Source organism: Balaenoptera borealis, assembly GCF_965194805.1.
Source record: "Balaenoptera borealis genome assembly, chromosome: 15".
NCBI classification, from domain to species: Eukaryota; Metazoa; Chordata; class Mammalia; order Artiodactyla; family Balaenopteridae; genus Balaenoptera; species Balaenoptera borealis.
The window spans coordinates 71,748,634-71,765,911 of record NC_138871.1 but is presented as its reverse complement, the minus strand read 5'-3'; the positions used below and the strand labels follow the sequence as shown (position 1 = coordinate 71,765,911).

Genomic DNA, 17,278 nt, shown 5'->3' with positions numbered 1-17,278 from the left:
ATTTTATTTACACGTTAAAAGAGATTCTGAGAAGGGGTCCATAGGCTTCAACAAACTGCCAAAGGAATCCACAGTAAACAAACAAGCAAACACAAAAACAGGTGGTGGTTAAGAACCTCTACTCCAGAGTCGGATTAAGTGTATGAAACCCTAATTTCATCACATAAGTGTGTGACTTTAGGCAAATTAAAAAAAAAAAAAATCTTTCTTGGTCTCAGTTTTCTCATGTGGAAAATGGGTGTAATATTGATAGTATCTGTTTCATAAGTTTGTTGTAAAGATAAAATACACATAAAGAGCTCAGAATAATGCCAGGTATATAAACATTCAATAACTGATAATATAATAACCTGTCTAGATCTCAGTTTCTGAAGAAAATCCAGTGAATAATCCCTTAAATCTAGCATTCCTAGAGACTCTAGCCTATATATGAAGATTTCCCTGAATGGTGATTAAGGCAACAGCCAAAAGAGTCCTCATTTCCTCCTCTTCCCCTTTTGTTTATAAGTCAATTTAAGGACCAATGAAGAGTCAATACAAGGTTTTCATTTCCTGCAAAAAAAAAAAGAAAAAAAGGCAACTTCCTGAAAATTAAGACTGATGTATAAACACAGATTTAGTTGATAGACCCCCATGGAAAATATCCTATTCCAGTTTCTCTAAAGCATAAATCTGGATGCTATTGACAGGCATGAAGTAGCTCACTTTGTGGGCATGAAGGGGAAACCAGACCCTGTACTGAACTGCAGGTGGTCAGAGACTCAGAGATGCAGAAAGCAGGAAGGAAGGCGGAGGAATTGGAGGCCAGCCAGGAGCAAGCTGGGAATAGCCAGGCTGTGCTGCTCCTTAGTTACCACGGGCTTTGTCCAGCCAGATGTCCTCAGCATCTCCTTGGTTTTCTGCCTGAGGAATTTGACTATTCATTCTGATGTTGTCTTAAATGCTGTCCACATTCATAAGTACTCCTCAGAGGTCAAATACATTAAAAAAAAAAATAAATTTATTTACTTTATTTATTTATTTTTGGCTGTGTTGGGTCTTCGTTGCTGCACGCGGGCTTTCTCTAGTTGTGGCGAGCGGGGTCTACTCTTCGTTGCAGTGCACGGGCTTCTCACTGCAGTGGCTTCTCTTGTTGTGGAGTACGGGCTCTAGGCGCACGGGCTTCAGTAGTTGTGGCACGAGGGCTCAGTAGTTGTGGCTCACGGGCTCTAGAGCGCAGCCTCGTATTTGTGGCACACGGGTTTAGCTGCTCCGCGGCCTGCGGGATCTTCCCGGACCAGGGCTCGAACCCATGTCCCCTGCATTGGCAGGCAGATTCTTAACCACTCCACCACCAGAGAAGTCCTCAAATACATTTTTAAATGTTCATCCTAGCAACAGAGATTTTTTACATAGATGGGGATACAGCCTGGACCTAAAAAGATTTAGGTTCAAGTCCCAACTTTGTCATTTACTACCTGAGTGAACTTAAGCAATTTGTTTAGATTGTCTAATCTTCAATTTCCCCATCTACCAAAAATTGGGATAGTTTACTCAATGAAAATTCATTTTGAGCCTATTATGTGACAGGCTCAGATCTGAATGTTGGGAATACAGAAGTAAACCAGGTAGGTAAGGCCTTACCTGGTAAGGCTATCACGGAGTTTTATTCAAGTGGAGATAAGGGAGAAATAAATAGACAAGACAACATCAGATGTTGATAAATGTCTGGAAGACAATAAAACAAGTTGATGTGCAAGACATCGGGAGCATTTTTAGATTACAAGGAAAGCCTCTCTGAGAATTTGACATTTGAGCTGAAACAAAAGACAAGAAAGACAAGAAGGAACTAGCCCTGTGAAGATGAGGGTGTGGAGCATTCCAGTGTAAGGGAAGGGGAATTTCAAAGGCCCTAAGGCAGAGGAAAGAGTTTGGTATATCAGTGGAATACAGAGAAGATCTAGAATGGAGTGAGATGGAGAGGAATCTGAGAAGAAGTGGGAGAGGTAGGCAAGACTGAGGAGGCGGAAGAGGATGTGGGAGATTTGAGGAAAGCAGAGAATGTGTGAAATAGTTGTTTTGGAGAATGGGTGAGAGAACATGCTGGGGAAGTGGAGTAGGGTTGCTTGGCAGCATTGAAGACTCCTTTTGGGATGTGTGGTCATGAATTTAAACTAGAACTAACTGGCATAGTGGATGTTGTTCTGAGGATTAGATCAGATGAATGGCAGTTTTGGATACATGGTAGATGCTCAAAAATGTTGACTAGCTGTCATAAGAGGCAGAAAAAAAAAAGATGAGGAAAATGAAACAAGCTCATTTATTTTTGCAACAATTTGCAGTTCATAGGAGCAGTAAATAATACACTGTGTATTCTGATCTTTGGTTTAAGACTAAGGTTTTCTTTTTTTTTTAATAAATTTATTTATTTTTATTTTTATTTATCTTTGGCTGCATTGGATCTTTGTTGCTGAGCGCAGGCTTTCTCTAGTTGCAGCGAGCAGGGGCTACTCTTCGTTGTAAGACTAAGGTTTTCTTCTAAAATGAGTTTTTTTGCATTTGAATATTTTAACCCTGAGTGTTTTTGCATACCTAATACAAAACACTGTAATTTTTGCTCTTGTGGCCTTAGTAAACTGGAAGTAAATCTCTTTGGTCAGTCCCTTGTAGAACCACTTCCTTATACTCCAAATACAGGAACACAGCTTATCTTAATATATACACAAACTTTGCTTCCATCTTTTTGGGTGCTCAGACCAAAAAAAAAAAAAAAAAGATTTCTTTTGGTAACCTTCCAAAGATGTTTTGAAATGTTAATTCACCCACATTTGGTACCTGGGAACAACTCTGCAGCCTAGGATATCACCTCTATTGCAACTTTGAATATAATCTCCCTTGCAACGCAGAAATGGAGGAAATCACACCTGAAATTTCCTGTAATTTCATCTCACCAATGAGATCCTTTTTGACAATCCTTTTTTAAAACTCCTTAAGGTTTAGAAGTTCCAATACAGGAAAAGCACTGATACTGATATGGGATATGGCAGAAATGCCAAATGAACTAGATTTGGACAGGACAGGATCTGGAGTTGGTGGGGACCTCAGAGGCAGCAGCTGGGAGACAGTTAGGTGTTGAGTGGTGAGAATGACAGCTGGGTTGGTAGGAGGCTGGTGAGGAGTCCGGCAAGGGATAATAAGTGAGTTTTGCCTACTAGAAGGCAGAGAGCAACAGAAAGGAATTGGATAGCAAATAAAAGGTGAGATTCTAGGCATGCAGTCTGACAGCAGGCTGTGAGAACTCGAGCTCTTAGACAGAATCAGAGAAGTTGAAAAGAACAAGGTACGCCCCCAATCTCAGTCTTTGATAGCCCCAGCCATACGTTATGCGAATTCTTCCTCTAGCTGGTGGTGTCTCCCAGAAGCATCATCTACTCCAATGTTCTTGGTTCCTCAAAGAAACCTCTTCCTCTCCACCCCCCACCCCCATTCCACGTAATGTTTACAAGTTGGAGAAAAAGATTCTGAGGTTGTAACAAATGCGGCTGGTCTCCATCATATCCACTCAACACTCAGTGTTCTTATATCTGCCGACAGTTTCTTCCTGCAAACATCTGGGACTCTGCCTGAGAGCTTTTCCTGATCACTGGAGTATGCTTGACTCAGGAGCAAGGCAGACCAGAAAAGCCAGGGTCTTAATGCCTCAGAGCAACCGCCAAACAATGATTGACCGGAGTTGGTATAGAAATAGGTATTTCAGTTACCTATTGCTGTGTAATAAGCCACTCCAAAACCAGTCGTTTAAGATGACAGTGATTTGTTATTTCTCATGATTCTGGGGGTGGGCTGGGTGGTTCCTCTTGTAGTTCTGCCTGGGCTCGAGCGAGCTCATGTAGCTGCATTCAGCTGCCGAGTTAGCTGGGCTGAGAGGTCCGAGCTGCTATCACTTACATGTCTTACAGTTGGCATTGGCTGTTGGCTTGGGACACTTTGGTATTCCTCCACATGGCTTTTTTTCCTTTCCTGGGTTAGACCACCTTCCTCGTCCAGTGGCGATCTCTGCATATCAAGATGGCAAAGGCAAAAGTTGCAAGGCGTCTCAAAGCTTAGGCTCTGAAGCTGGCACAATATCACTTTTGCCATTTTTATTGGTCAAAGCAAGTCACAAGATCATCCCAGATTCAAGGGACAATGGCTAATAGACCATGGTATTCCTGGGAATAAGATAGATGGGGAGACAATAAGGATATTGCCTAACTTACATTAAAAAAAAAAAAAAGACCAAGATGGAATGTGGTGGACACACAGACACACACTAGGGTGAGCCACCCCCCCACCCCCATTAGTCATACCTTGTATAATCTCCTGTCCTTGAAAACCTATGGCCGGCTTCTAGCCAATAGAGTATGGCAAAGGTAATGGGATTGTCACTTCTTTAATTAGGTTACATTATAAAAGACTTAGCCAACTGGACTGAGAGATCTTCCTGCTGGCCTTGAAGAAGCAAGCTGCTAAAAGGTGAACTGCCTATAAGAGAGAGGGCCTGTGCCAGAAGCAGCCCTCTTTGTCCTACAACTGCAAAGAACGGAGTTCAACCAACAACCATGTCGACTTGGAAGAGTACTCTAAGCTCCAGGAAGGAGCTCCATCCAGAAAAGAGTTCCAGAAAAGAATGTAGCCCATCTGACACCTTGATTACAACCTTGTGAGACCTTGAGTGGAGGATCCAGCTAAGCCATGCCTAGACTTCTGACCCAGGGAAACTGTAAGATAATAGCATGGGGTTTGTTTTAAGCTTCTGAGTTTGTGGTAGTTTGTTAGGCAGGAATATGAAACTAATACAAGTGAGTAGAGACCTGAGGTCAGCCACTGCGATGGAAAATCACAATCCCTTACACAGTTTCCAGACCTGAGCCTGTTCTCACACTTAGAGCCCACCAATTGAAGGAGATGCCAAGTCCCCTTGAGGAAGAACCCTAAAATGCTGCAACAATACACTAGTGATTCCCTTAATCTTTCCACAAAAGGACTTATGGTCATTTACTAGAATAACTGAACAATGGGGGAAAGGGAATATCCAGATCTTTCAAAAGCTCTGAGTTCACACTGATATCAGGAGACTCAAAACACCAGCATGGCCCCCTATTTGAGGATCTACTGCATTGGAGCACTTGTTTCTCAGGCAAAGGCTTGGTAACCAAAGACTCAGACTCCTCAAGGACGGACTTCGGATAGTCCTCAAGGATGGAAGGCAAGTAACTGAGACCAGCAAAATGTTGACTGACGATGAGGGGGGATCCAGAATGAGTGGGAGAAGGAGGTGATAAATAAAATAACAGTACAGCCACAGGACAAGTGCAGTATAGGAACTGAGGCTGGTTCTATGAACTAGCCTCAGTTTTTTTTTTTCATTAAAAGTTTTTCTTATTGAGCTATAATTGACATATAATATCGTGTAAGTTTGAGGTGTACAATGTGTTGATATGATATATTTGTATATTGCACTATGATTACTGCAGTAGTGGTGGCTAACACCTTCATCAGGTCACATAATTATCACTTCTTTTTGTATTGAGAACAATTAAGATTTAGTCTTAGTAATTTTGAAGTTTATAATACAGTATCATTGACTATAATCACTATGTTGTGCATTAAATTTCCAGAACTTATTTATCCACTAGTTGCAATGGCATACCTCTTTTTCCCCCAGTTTTATTGAGATATAACTGACACACAGCACTGCATAAGTTTAAGGTGTACAACATAATGATCTGACCTACATGCATCATGAAACGATTACCACAATAGGTTTAATGAACATCCATCATCTCTGGAATACCTGTTTTTAACAGATATTGCCAGATTTCATTCTGCAAAAAATAAACAGAGTTCTACCGTCAAAGTATGAAAATACTCATTCCACATCCCTAAATCACTCTTTGTGGCTGCCACTTTTTAAAAAATGTTATCACTTTGATAGGTGCCGCATATCTGTCAATTAATATTTTTTCATTTATACTATCCACATTTTATTTATTTTTTTACATCTTTATTGGATTATAATTTCTTTACAATGTTGTGTTAGTTTCTACTGTACAACAGAGTGAATCAGCTATATGTATACCTATATCCCCTCCCTCTTGAGCCTCCCTCCCACCCTCCCTGTCAATTAATTTTTATTTTAGATATCGCTGCTGGCTACCACTTTAAAGTGTCCATGACAAAATGGACTTAATGGGGGATATGAGTAGGTCAGGGTGGAACGAGGTGTGACGGTTGTGCTGCGCCCATTCCCTTGACATAGACCTCCCTCACTGTGATGGCTGTTTCCTGCGGCACCTGCAATCCTGTGCCTCTAGGCTTTCTCTGGCCATAGGTGCGTATTTAACCCACACTGGGGGTAGGCTGCAATTGCCAGGCTGTTAATGTACTCAGCTCTCAAGCAATAACTGAAAGGAGTTGGTGTATAAATACCCCAGTTTCTTTGCTTCTCTGGGGGACAGCTCGGTAACAAGTGCTGCACAATCTCCTGGAGGATCCCATGGAGGATCCCATAGAGGACCCCCAGTGGAGGACCCCTGGAGGAGCCCCCAGGGAGGACCCCGAGGAGAACCCCCCATGGAGGACCCCCATGGAGGACTCCCGGGGAGGACCCGGTGGAGAACCCTGTGGGGCTGAGCTCGGGTTGCTGGTTAACTTGTCTGCCTGGCTTCCTCTCTTCTGTATTTCCTTCCTCACTCCGTGACCAGCGCTTCCTGAGATCAACTCCCGATAAACTATTTGCATTTACTTTCTGGTTTCAGAGCCTGTTTTTGAGAATCCCAACCTAAGACTACAATGAAATAAGTCTGGGAAACATGGCCCATTTCAGAATCATGGGGTGGGGAGGCCTAGAGTTGAAAAATGCCCAGTGAGAATGCCTGCCCCACAACAAAGTGTAACAACATGGGTGAATCTCACAAACATAATGCTGAGTGACAGAAACCAGCCATCAACTGAGTACGTACTGTATAATTCCATCTATATAGAGTGCAACAGCAGACCACGGGATGGATGCCATCAGAAGGCAGAATAGTGTTTACCCTTGGAGGGCTAAAGACTGGCAGGCAGGATGAGGGGGGCTTCTGGACAGCTAGAATCATTGTTCCTTTATCTAGATGATTACATGAATGTATCTGAAAATTCATCAGGCAAGTATGCTTGAGGTTTGTATAATTTTCTCTCTGTATGTCATATTTTTTTAAGTTTTTAGAAATCCTTATTCTATTCCTGTAGTGTAGTGACATAGATGATTAAAAATGGCTTCCAGAGGAAAACACTGGAAGAACACTCTTTGACACAAATCACAGCAAGATCTTTTTTGATCCACCTCCTAGAGTAATGGAAATAAAAAAAAAATAAACAAATGGGACCTAATGAAACTTCAAAGCTTTTGCACAGCAAAGGAAACCATAAACAAGACGAAAAGACAACCCTCAGAATGGGAGAAAATATTTGCAAACGAATCAATGGACAAAGGATTAATCTCCAAAATATATAAACAGCTCATGCAGCTCAATATTAAAGAAACAAACAACCCAATCCAAAAATGGGCAGAAGACCTAAATAGACATTTCTCCAAAGAAGACATACAGATGGCCAAGAAGCACATGAAAAGCTGCTCAACATCACTAATTATTAGAGAAATGCAAATCAAAACTACAATGAGGTATCACCTCACACCAGTTAGAATGGGCATCATCAGAAAATCTACAAACAACAAATGCTGGAGAGGGTGTGGAGAAAAGGGAACCCTCTTGTACTGTTGGTGGGAATGTAAATTGATACAGCCACTATGGAGAACAGTATGGAGGTTCCTTAAAAAACTAAAAATAGAATTACCATATGATCCAGCAATCCCACTACTGGGCATATACCCAGAGAAAACCATAATTCAAAAAGACACATGCACCCCAATGTTCATTGCAGCATTATTTACAATAGCCAGGTCATGGAAGCAACCTAAATGCCCATCGACAGACGAATGGATAAAGACGGTGTGGTACATATATACAATGGAATATTACCCAGCCATAAAAAGGAACGAAATTGAGTCATTTGTTGAGACGTGGATGGATCTAAAGACTGTCATACAGAGTAAAGTTAAGTCACAAAGAGAAAAACAAATATCATATATTAACGCATGTATGTGGAACCTAGGAAAATGGTACAGATGAACCAGTTTGCAGGGCAGAAGTTGACACACAGATGTAGAGAACAAACGTATGGACACCAAGGGGAGAAAACCACGGTGGGGTGGGGATGGTGGTGTGCTGAATTGGGCGACTGAGATTGACATGTGTACACTGATGTGTATAAAATTGATGACTAATAAGAACCTGCAGTATAAAAAAACAAACAAACAAAAAAACAACTAATACTAAACTTTCTTTGGGTTATTTGTATGGAAATATGTTAATATAAATGTTTCAGACATTACATGAAATTTCTAAAAATTTTATATGTTCTGGTATAATGTTACAAGTCATAATTCTAGTTATTACTTTAAAATGTATATCTCAGAAATAACTAAATTTCCTTGTCAATTGCATTATTATGAACTTTCATCAAATCTTTAACCGTGGTCATTTTTAAGTCTTTTGTCATTTACAGACAGTTCTGGGTGTACTCTGATGTTTTTGCAAAAATGTTCCTATAAAAGGGTTTCATCTTCAAGGAATTCATGGAAAAGACTGACAAATACAGGTTTCTGGTAACTGACTATACTGCTGAACTGAATGAATAAGCATTTTCAGAACTCTAATGGAAAACTGATGAATTCATAAAAGTGCTAACAAAAGATCAAGATGAAAAAAAAAATTAATTACATGGGACTGAGTGAACTGATGAGGATGATTATAATTTTTGTGACTTTCTGTTTGAATAAAAAAAAAAAAATCCCATAAGGACTCAGAGGCAAAAAATATACAAATCAATTTTCACTGCAAAGTAAAGGAGCTGTTACAGTGGAGGATTACTGGACTGAATGTCAATATTATGACATAGTATGAGTGTGTTTCGTGTTTGGTAATTGCAATCATTGTTGCTTTTGTTGTGGTTATCCATTTACAATGCTTGGTGTCAGTTTATTTATCTCTTGTAAAAATAAAATACAGTGTGCGCGTGAAAAAAAAAAACTCATAGAAAAAGAAAAAAAAAACTCATAGAAAAAGAAAAAAAAATGGCTTCCAATAATTTGAACAACAAAATAATCCAAAGTATAAAATAAATTTTGTGAGTCTACAGTGACATAAATAAATGATTAAAAAGTAAATAAATGGGGGAGAAGAGACAGATTTCCCATGCAGAAGAATTTCAAATAATTTATGTAGATGATACTCTACCCTCAAAGATAGGGAACATAACTCTCCCCCACTTAAATGTAGGATGTACATAGTGACTTCCTTCCGAAGAACACAGTGGAAAGAAGGTAAAAAAGAGTAACTTCACAGTGGATTAGCACTACGTCAGCCAGGTTATCAAGGTCAAATCAACAGTGAAAAGTCATGTTAATAGTATGTACCCTTAATATGATGTGATGACAATGACACTTTGCCTCTGTGGTGTTCTTCCCAAAAACCTATAGCCCCAGCTGCCCCCAAACCCACAATCTAATCACAAGGGAACCATCAAATAAAGCCCAGTAGAGGGACCATTCTACAAAATACCCGACCCGTAATCTTGTCAAGGTCATCAAAAACAAGGAAAGTCTGAGAAACTGTGACAGCCAAAAGGAGTCAAAGGAGACATGCTGACTAAATGTGATGTAATATTCTGGATGGGATCCTGGAACAGAGAACATTAGGCAAAATCTAAGGAAATCTCAATAAAGTATGGACTTTAGCTAATAATAATGTATTGATATTGATTCATAAAGTGTAACAAATGTATCATATTAATGTAAGATGTTAACAGTAGGTATAGAGTATATGGGAACTATCTGAACTATCTTCACAATTATTCTGTAATCTCAAACTCTTCTACGGAATTCCCCGTTGGTCCAGTGTTTACGACTCGGCGCTTTTCACTGCCGAGGTCCCTGGTTCGATCCCTGGTCGGGGAACTAAGATGCCACAAGCTCCGTGGCAGCTTTATTTATTTAGCTGCATGGCCTAAATAAATAAAACTCTTCTAAAAAATAAGGTTTATTTTTTTAAAAGAAAGAAAGAAAAATGATTCCTAATGAATCATGCCTCCCTGTGTCCATACCCCTTTATAATACTTCTTGCCACGCCTCCCATCAAAAGAGAGTGTTTCCTTTCTCTTTGAATCTGGGTTGGCCTTGTATCTTGGTTTGATCAATGGGATGTGGTAAAAGTGGTGCTCCAAGTCTCTGAGTCCAGGTCTTAAGAGGCCTTAGAACCTCCACTCTCATTCTTGGAAGCTTGCTGCTAGGTAAGAAGCCCAACTAATCTAACACCACCATGCTGTGAGGAAGCCCAAGCTAGCCATGGGGAGAGGCCAGGGAGAAGCAAGGAACCCCAGCTTGCAGCCACAGCCCAGCCACCAGTTAAATGCAGTTGTAAGAGTGACTCCAGGCAAAATTAGAAGTGCCCAGGCAACCCACAAAAGTTTGAGAATTAATAAAGTTTGGTGGTAGTTTGTTATCCAGCAATAGTTAACTGAAACATTTAGAGAAGAGCTTTATTCTGGAAGTTAAAAAGTTTAATTCAAGCCCCAGTAGCTATAAGATCTGGGAGAGAATGAAAAGAATACTACCTGCTAATGTAGAGGTCCCCCATGAGAACTGGATGAGATAAGGTAAATAAAAATAAACTTCAAGATACCACATGAATTTAAGACATTATTAGCAGAAAATTATGGATAATAATTGTAACTAATGAGTGCACAATGTATTTCCCCTCCTATGAATTTTAATACCAAAGAAATACTCTCTAATGGTAATATTTCCAGTCTCTGTGGTGTTTAAGGAACTTGTTTTCAGAAAGTCAATTCTGAGGCCCCTCAAATCAGCCAAGAGTGGGTCGGTCATCTATTCTACCTGTAAAGCAGTTCACCCCTGCTTGGGTATTCCAATTTTCCATTGAGACTTCTTTTGGAAAAAAGCAATGGGTATATTCTATCCACCTCCTCCCACAATCGTTTTCTTTTTTTCAGTTTTGCCTAAATGGTATGATGGTACGTTGTAGTCCCAAGAGTCCAGGATAAGGAGCTTCCTCTCCGTCTATGCTCCACTGAAGTTCCCCAAAGGCCCTTTCCTCACTTAGGGGCTGTGTCCTAGCTACGCGCATGTGCAGAAGATTCCCCAGGGACGCTGCTTGCCTGCCTGAGCTCAGTCCTTGTAAGAGAGAAAGGCACGCCCTGAGGAGGCTGACCTGTCTGCCCCTTTGTGAGCCCAGGAGCTGGAGCTCCAGCAGAGCCCTAATCAAGTGTGCCTCGTCTCTCAGGCTGGCCTTCAACAGGATTCCCTGGAAGTAAACCTGCATTCACTTTGGAGATCGACCACCCCTCCCATGCATAACAGTAAGGAAGGGCAACTCTTGTGGCCATTGCTTCAAACAATGGGTAACACAGTATCTTTGGGAAGCAGGACTGGGGTTAGGAAAAAGACTAGTTTAGCTTTTTCCTCCAGCTTGTGCCTATAAGTAATAGTACGGTGATCACATCTAATGACACATCAAAGAGAGCAAGAAAAGTAGTAAATATTTGTTGAATGCTTATTACAATGGTAGTTCCCGTACTAGGCAGTCTCTCTCTCCCCGCTCCCCCAACTCTTTGATTATAAAAAATTCCAAATATACAGAAATATGAAAAATAGTTTAATGACCTCCCATTTATCCATCCCCAGTTTCAACAAGCATTTAGGGCCAACCTTTTTTCACCTTTATTCCTACCCTCTCTTGCCCTTCCCCATATTATTTTGAAGCAAATTCCAGATACCATATCCTTTTATCCAGAAATAATATTTCAATATGTATCTCCAAAAGATAAGAACTCTTTTACAACATAACCACAAATCATTAACATACCTTTAAAAATTAACAGTAAACTTTAATATCAAATAGGCAGTCAGTATTTAAATTTCTCCAAATGTCTATATATATCTTGTAACCAATTCAGTCATTTCTCTTAACCATTTTTGAATCCTTCCCTGCCCTTTTTCATCTCTGTGCTTTCACGTTTGTTGTCTCCTCTGCCTGGATTGCCTTTTCTTGCCTACCCAACGAGACACAGCTTTCCAGATCTGTTCAGATACCACGTCTCCAGGAATCTTTCCCTTGCAAAACTACGCAGTCAGCCATCACCTCAGCACCAACTCTGCTCTATTTGTGTACGTGCCTGTCCCTCCCCCAGATTGCAAGCTCCTTGAAGACATGAACACTACTCTCTTGGTCTTTGTAACTCCAGTACCCAGCATGGTGCCTGGCCCATAATATTTGCTTCAAGCCAGAGTATTATTTCTAAGAAGAGGTTCCCAAGGCCTTCCATTGTTCTCCTTGTTGATCTAACCTTTTCTAAAGTTCAATGTCCTTTGCAAAGATGGTGTTTTTCCTCCCTGATCTGGGCTGTGGGTTGACCTGGTGTTTCAATCTGAAAGCTTTTAGAAACTGCTGGAGGCAGGATTAATTGGTTTAGAGCTTTTATTTTTTTAATTCCAGGATTGATATAAAGCAGAAAGACTGAGGGGAGACAAAGCCACTTTGTCAATCAGCAGCCTGCTCCGGGATTAATGTGGTAAGAACTGTACAGAATTGAAAAGAAAGGGATATTATCCTTGCCCTCTAACTGGATACAACTTACAAACCATCTGGTTCTCTGAACATGGAACATGCTCCTAGTTTCCAAACTAATTAATAACATTTTGAACCATAGTTTTCAAGCATTTCTTTAACCTCAGAACTCCTTGTTCAGGCTTATCTAGCCTGCAAGATCAATGTGTTATACAAATAAAAGCTCTTGCGGAAGATGGTGAGCAGATCCCTGGGGCCTGGTTCCACTGGGCTGTTTGCTAAGTCTGTCCCATGTGGCCCCTGAGACGCAGAACTCAGGGCACCAGTTCAATCATTCATTCAGTCTGTCACCATTCAACGATTTATTGAGTGTCAGCTATGTGTTTGGTGCTAGTAGCTCTGTGCTGAACAAGACAGATGGATTTCCATTTGGGGGGTGGGGTGGGGGGGGGAATGGGGGTTGCGGCGGGGAAGGAGGGAGAGAAGCAATAATCATTATAAGCCAGTGGTTCTCAAACTTTAATTTTCATCAGAATCACCTGGAGCATTTGTAAAACTACAGATCTCTGGTCTCCACCCTCAGAATGTCCAGTTCAGTAGGTCTAGAGTAAGGCCTGAGACTATGCACTTCTAATAATTTCCCAAGTGATGCTAAAACTGCTGGTCCTGGGACCACACTGAGAACTATTATCTCAACAGTCAAATAAATAAAATACTTTCAGATAATGGTAAGTGCTATGCTTTTAGCAAATAAATTTAAAAGGGTAATGGCATAGAAAGGGCAGCCAATTTAGACTGGGTGGCCAGGGAAAACTTCAGAGGTGACATTTGATGTGAGACCTGAATGGTGATAAGGAGCCAGCCATCTACAAGTCTCGGGGAAGGGCATCCCAAGACAAGGACATAGCAAGTGCAAAGGCCCTGAGCAGGGAACAAGCATAGCATATCTGAGGGACAAAATAAAACATTAGAAGTGCCAGTGTAGCTGCAGAGTATTTTGAAGAGGGGAAGAGTGATACAAGATTGTAAAAAAGTATAGACAGGAGTCAGATTGTGTAGGACCTTATAGGTGGTTGTAAAAAGCCTAGTTTTTTTTTGTTGTTGTTGTTTTGTTTTGTTTTAAAAGCCTAGTTTTTAAAGGGTAACATAAAGCCATTGGAGAGTTTTAAGCAAGGGAGTCGTATGATTTCATTTTACATTTTAAATATAAACTCTTTGCTATGAAATATCTTTTTGGCTATTGTGTGGAGAATGTACCATGGGGGGCAGGAGGGAAGGTGGAAGCAAAGATAGAAGCTGACAGACCAGTTAGGAGACTTGCAGCATCCTGAGCAGGATTTGATGGGGGAGGGGAAGCAGTAGTGGAAATGGGGAGAAATGGTAGCTAGGCGGTGGTGAGGAACTGTTGATGGGAGCGATGCTTAGCATAACGCCTTACTCCTTGTAGGTGTTCAGCAAGTAGTCACTGAATGAATGAATGAATGAATGAATGAATCTCTCTTCCTTTCTGAAACGCCATGATTCTAATCCTTCATTTCGCTAATGAATTGAAGAATATTGTAAATTCTCATTCCTAAACTGGATTCCATTTTCTAGTTGGGAACAGGGGTTTGAAGAAGTGTGTGTGGGTGTATGTGAGTGCGTATTAGTTTGAGTATTTTTGGATCTCATATCCCCCTCCATTCTCTAGCTCTCTTTTAAAATATTTCACTGCTACCCTCCCTCCCCCCACTTTTCAGATGGAATGCAGGCTTGCTACAGCTCCCGAAGAATTATTTTCTCTTTGTAAAGCAAATTGACTGGGGGCGGCCTGGGAGCTCTGCAGTTCCCCTGGGAGCTGTAAGGAGTTGGTCGGGGCTCTGGTTGCTGAGAAGAGGCTGGGAGTGACAAGCGCCTCTTCCCTGCTGAACTGAGGGCAAAAATCACTTTATTCCTTTGGGTCGTTTTCACTGAACTGATTTTTATTATCGTTTCCACTGCATCTCTTGCAACTAGAATGAAATGCAATCAGAATGTGGGTTGAGTTTGACAAGGGGAAAGGGCCACGAGCAACCGCTGTGGCATACAACAGCCCTGATCTCTGCAAAAACAAAGATGAGTCAAGCAGCTTCTGCAGATCAAAGGGAGCTGTCGTACTGCTCCTCTGACAGCCTTGTTCGGTAGGGAAGAGGATTTCTGAAACACAAGTCATGCCTTCCAGTGTTAGCAAAACTTTTAGAATTCCCTGGGGAAATAAACCATATTTCTCAGCATGAAGTTTCAAAAGTTAAATATATAATAATAAAAGCAGAAAACCTGTTTTTCGGGCTTCCCTGGTGGCGCAGTGGTTGAGAATCTGCCTGCCAATGCAGGGGACACGGGTTCGAGCCCTGGTCTGGGAAGATCCCACATGCCGCGGAGCAACTGAGCCCGTGAGCCACAAATTACTGAGCCTGCGCGTCTGGAGCCTGTGCTCAGCAACAGGAGAGGCCGCGATAGTGAGAGGCCCGCGCAACGCGATGAAGAGTGGCCCCCGCTTGCCGCAACTAGAGAAAGCCCTCGCACAGAAACGAAGACCCAACACAGCCAAAAATAAATTAATTAATTAAAAAAAAAAAAAAAAACTGCTAAAAAAGAAAACCTGTTTTTCTTTGCAGAGGTGGCATTGAAGTACTTGCAGGAGTCAAAAGGATTCAAAGGTCAGCTTCCACTTGCTTTAGCTCCAAGGATCCTGGAGGGTTGTGTCTGGTGCCTGAGCGCAAAGCTCTTTCGGCTGGTTCCTGCTCATCTCCTACCACTTCATCGCTCTTGTTCGTGGTCCTTTCCTGGTACGGTGTTTTCTAGATGATGGCCTTGGATAACTCTCTCACATCTTTCTTTATCTCTTTCCTGCAAACCCATTTCCTCTCTCTCTCTAAGAGTATCTTAACCAGCCAAGTACAAAACCAGCCAAATTGCAGAACTTTTTTATATGTTTGCTATTAGTTTTACATAAAAAACTATATGTTTTACATGTAAACTTATAAACTATTAGTTCTTCATTCTTCATTAAAAATGTAGACAGGGGGGCTTCCCTGGTGGCGCAGTAGTTGAGAATCTGCCTGCCAATGCGCGGGACACAGGTTCGAGCCCTGGTCTGGGAGGATCCCACATGCCGCGGGGCAACTGGGCCCGTGAGCCACAACTACTGAGCCTGCGCGTCTGGAGCCTGTGCTCCGCAACAGGAGAGGCCGCGATGGTGAGAGGCCCGCGCACCGCGATGAAGAGTGGCCCCCACTTGCCGCGGCTGGAGAAAGCCCTCGCACAGAGACGAAGACCCAACACAGCCATAAATAAATAAATGAATAAATAAATTTAAAAAAAAAATAAAGAATAAAGAGACTTTATTTGGCTTAGTCAATAGCTAGAACTAACGTATATTTAGCACGAACGTCTAATAAAGAGCAATTAAAAAAATGTAGACAGGTAAAATATATCGTCATTTCTTTCTCAAAAGATAAAAAAATTCTGTTTTCTTTTTTTTTTTTTGTTTTTGAGATTTTTTTCTTTTATTGAAGTATAGTTGGTTTACAATGTTGTGTTAGTTTCAGGTGTACAGCAAAGTGATTCAGTTATACATATATACAAATCTATTCTTTTTCAGATTCTTTTCCATTATAGGTTATTACCAGATATTGAATAGAGTTCCCTGTGCTATACAGTAGGTCCTTGTTGTTTATCTATTTTGTATACAGTAGTGTGTATATGTTAATTCCAAAATCCTAATTTATCCCCCGCCCCAACCTGTTTTCTTTTTAAAGTACTGATTTCCCCCCTGTGGGCCACTGGCTCCAGTGACGGAGAGAGAGAGACAGAGACAGAGAGAACTGTAGAGAGGAAGGAAGGAAGGAAGGAAGGCCAGCCCCATGCATTTAAATTCCCTCCTGTGAGGGCAGCCTAATTGTGTCATCAGACTTTATGCCTGTTTTAAATAAAGGTGTTTTTTTAATCAGCTATATTCCAGGGTTGGCACTGGCTTGAGAAAGGGAGGTCACACAGGCTTGGCATCATAAATGAATGTCTGTGTGAATATGTGGGATCTAGAAACTCTTCATCCCCTTCGGAGAGAGACCAAACACAGGGCTGTGTGAGGAAGCACGTGTTCAAAAAGCATCTTTTTTTTTTTTGGTAAGTTTTTAAATTTATTTATCTTTGTCTGCTGTTGGGTCTTCTTTGCTGTGCATGGGCTTTCTCTAGTTGCGGCGAGAGGGAGCTACTCTTCCTTGCGGTGCGCGGGCTTCTCATTGCAGTGCCTTCTCTTGTTGCGGAGCATAGGCTCTAGGCACACAGGCTTCAGTAGTTGTGGTGCGCGGGCTCAGTAGTTGTGGCTCGTGGGCTCTAGAGTGCAGGCTCAGTAGTTGTGGTGCACGGCCTTAGCTGCTCTGCGGCATGTGAGATGTTCCTGGACCAGGGCTCGAACCGGGGTCCCCTGCATTGGCAGGTGGATTCTTAACCACTGCGCCTCCATGGAAGTCCCAAAAAGCATCTTTGAAAGGGAAGATTGCCAGCCAAATAGAGCACACATTCTACACAGTACCTGATGTGTAGCATGG

General features: G+C 41.5%; 1 long non-coding RNA gene across 1 annotated transcript; it reads right to left on the bottom strand.

Moving 5' to 3' along the window:
* Positions 1–5,391: 5,391 nt before the first annotated feature.
* Positions 5,392–15,745, bottom strand: LOC309611909. Its single transcript, XR_014234829.1, has 2 exons — positions 15,328–15,745; positions 5,392–15,002 (listed from the first exon to the last, which is right to left on the bottom strand). It is a non-coding gene; the product is annotated as an uncharacterized lncRNA (long non-coding RNA).
* Between the last annotated feature and the right edge of the window lie 1,533 nt (positions 15,746–17,278).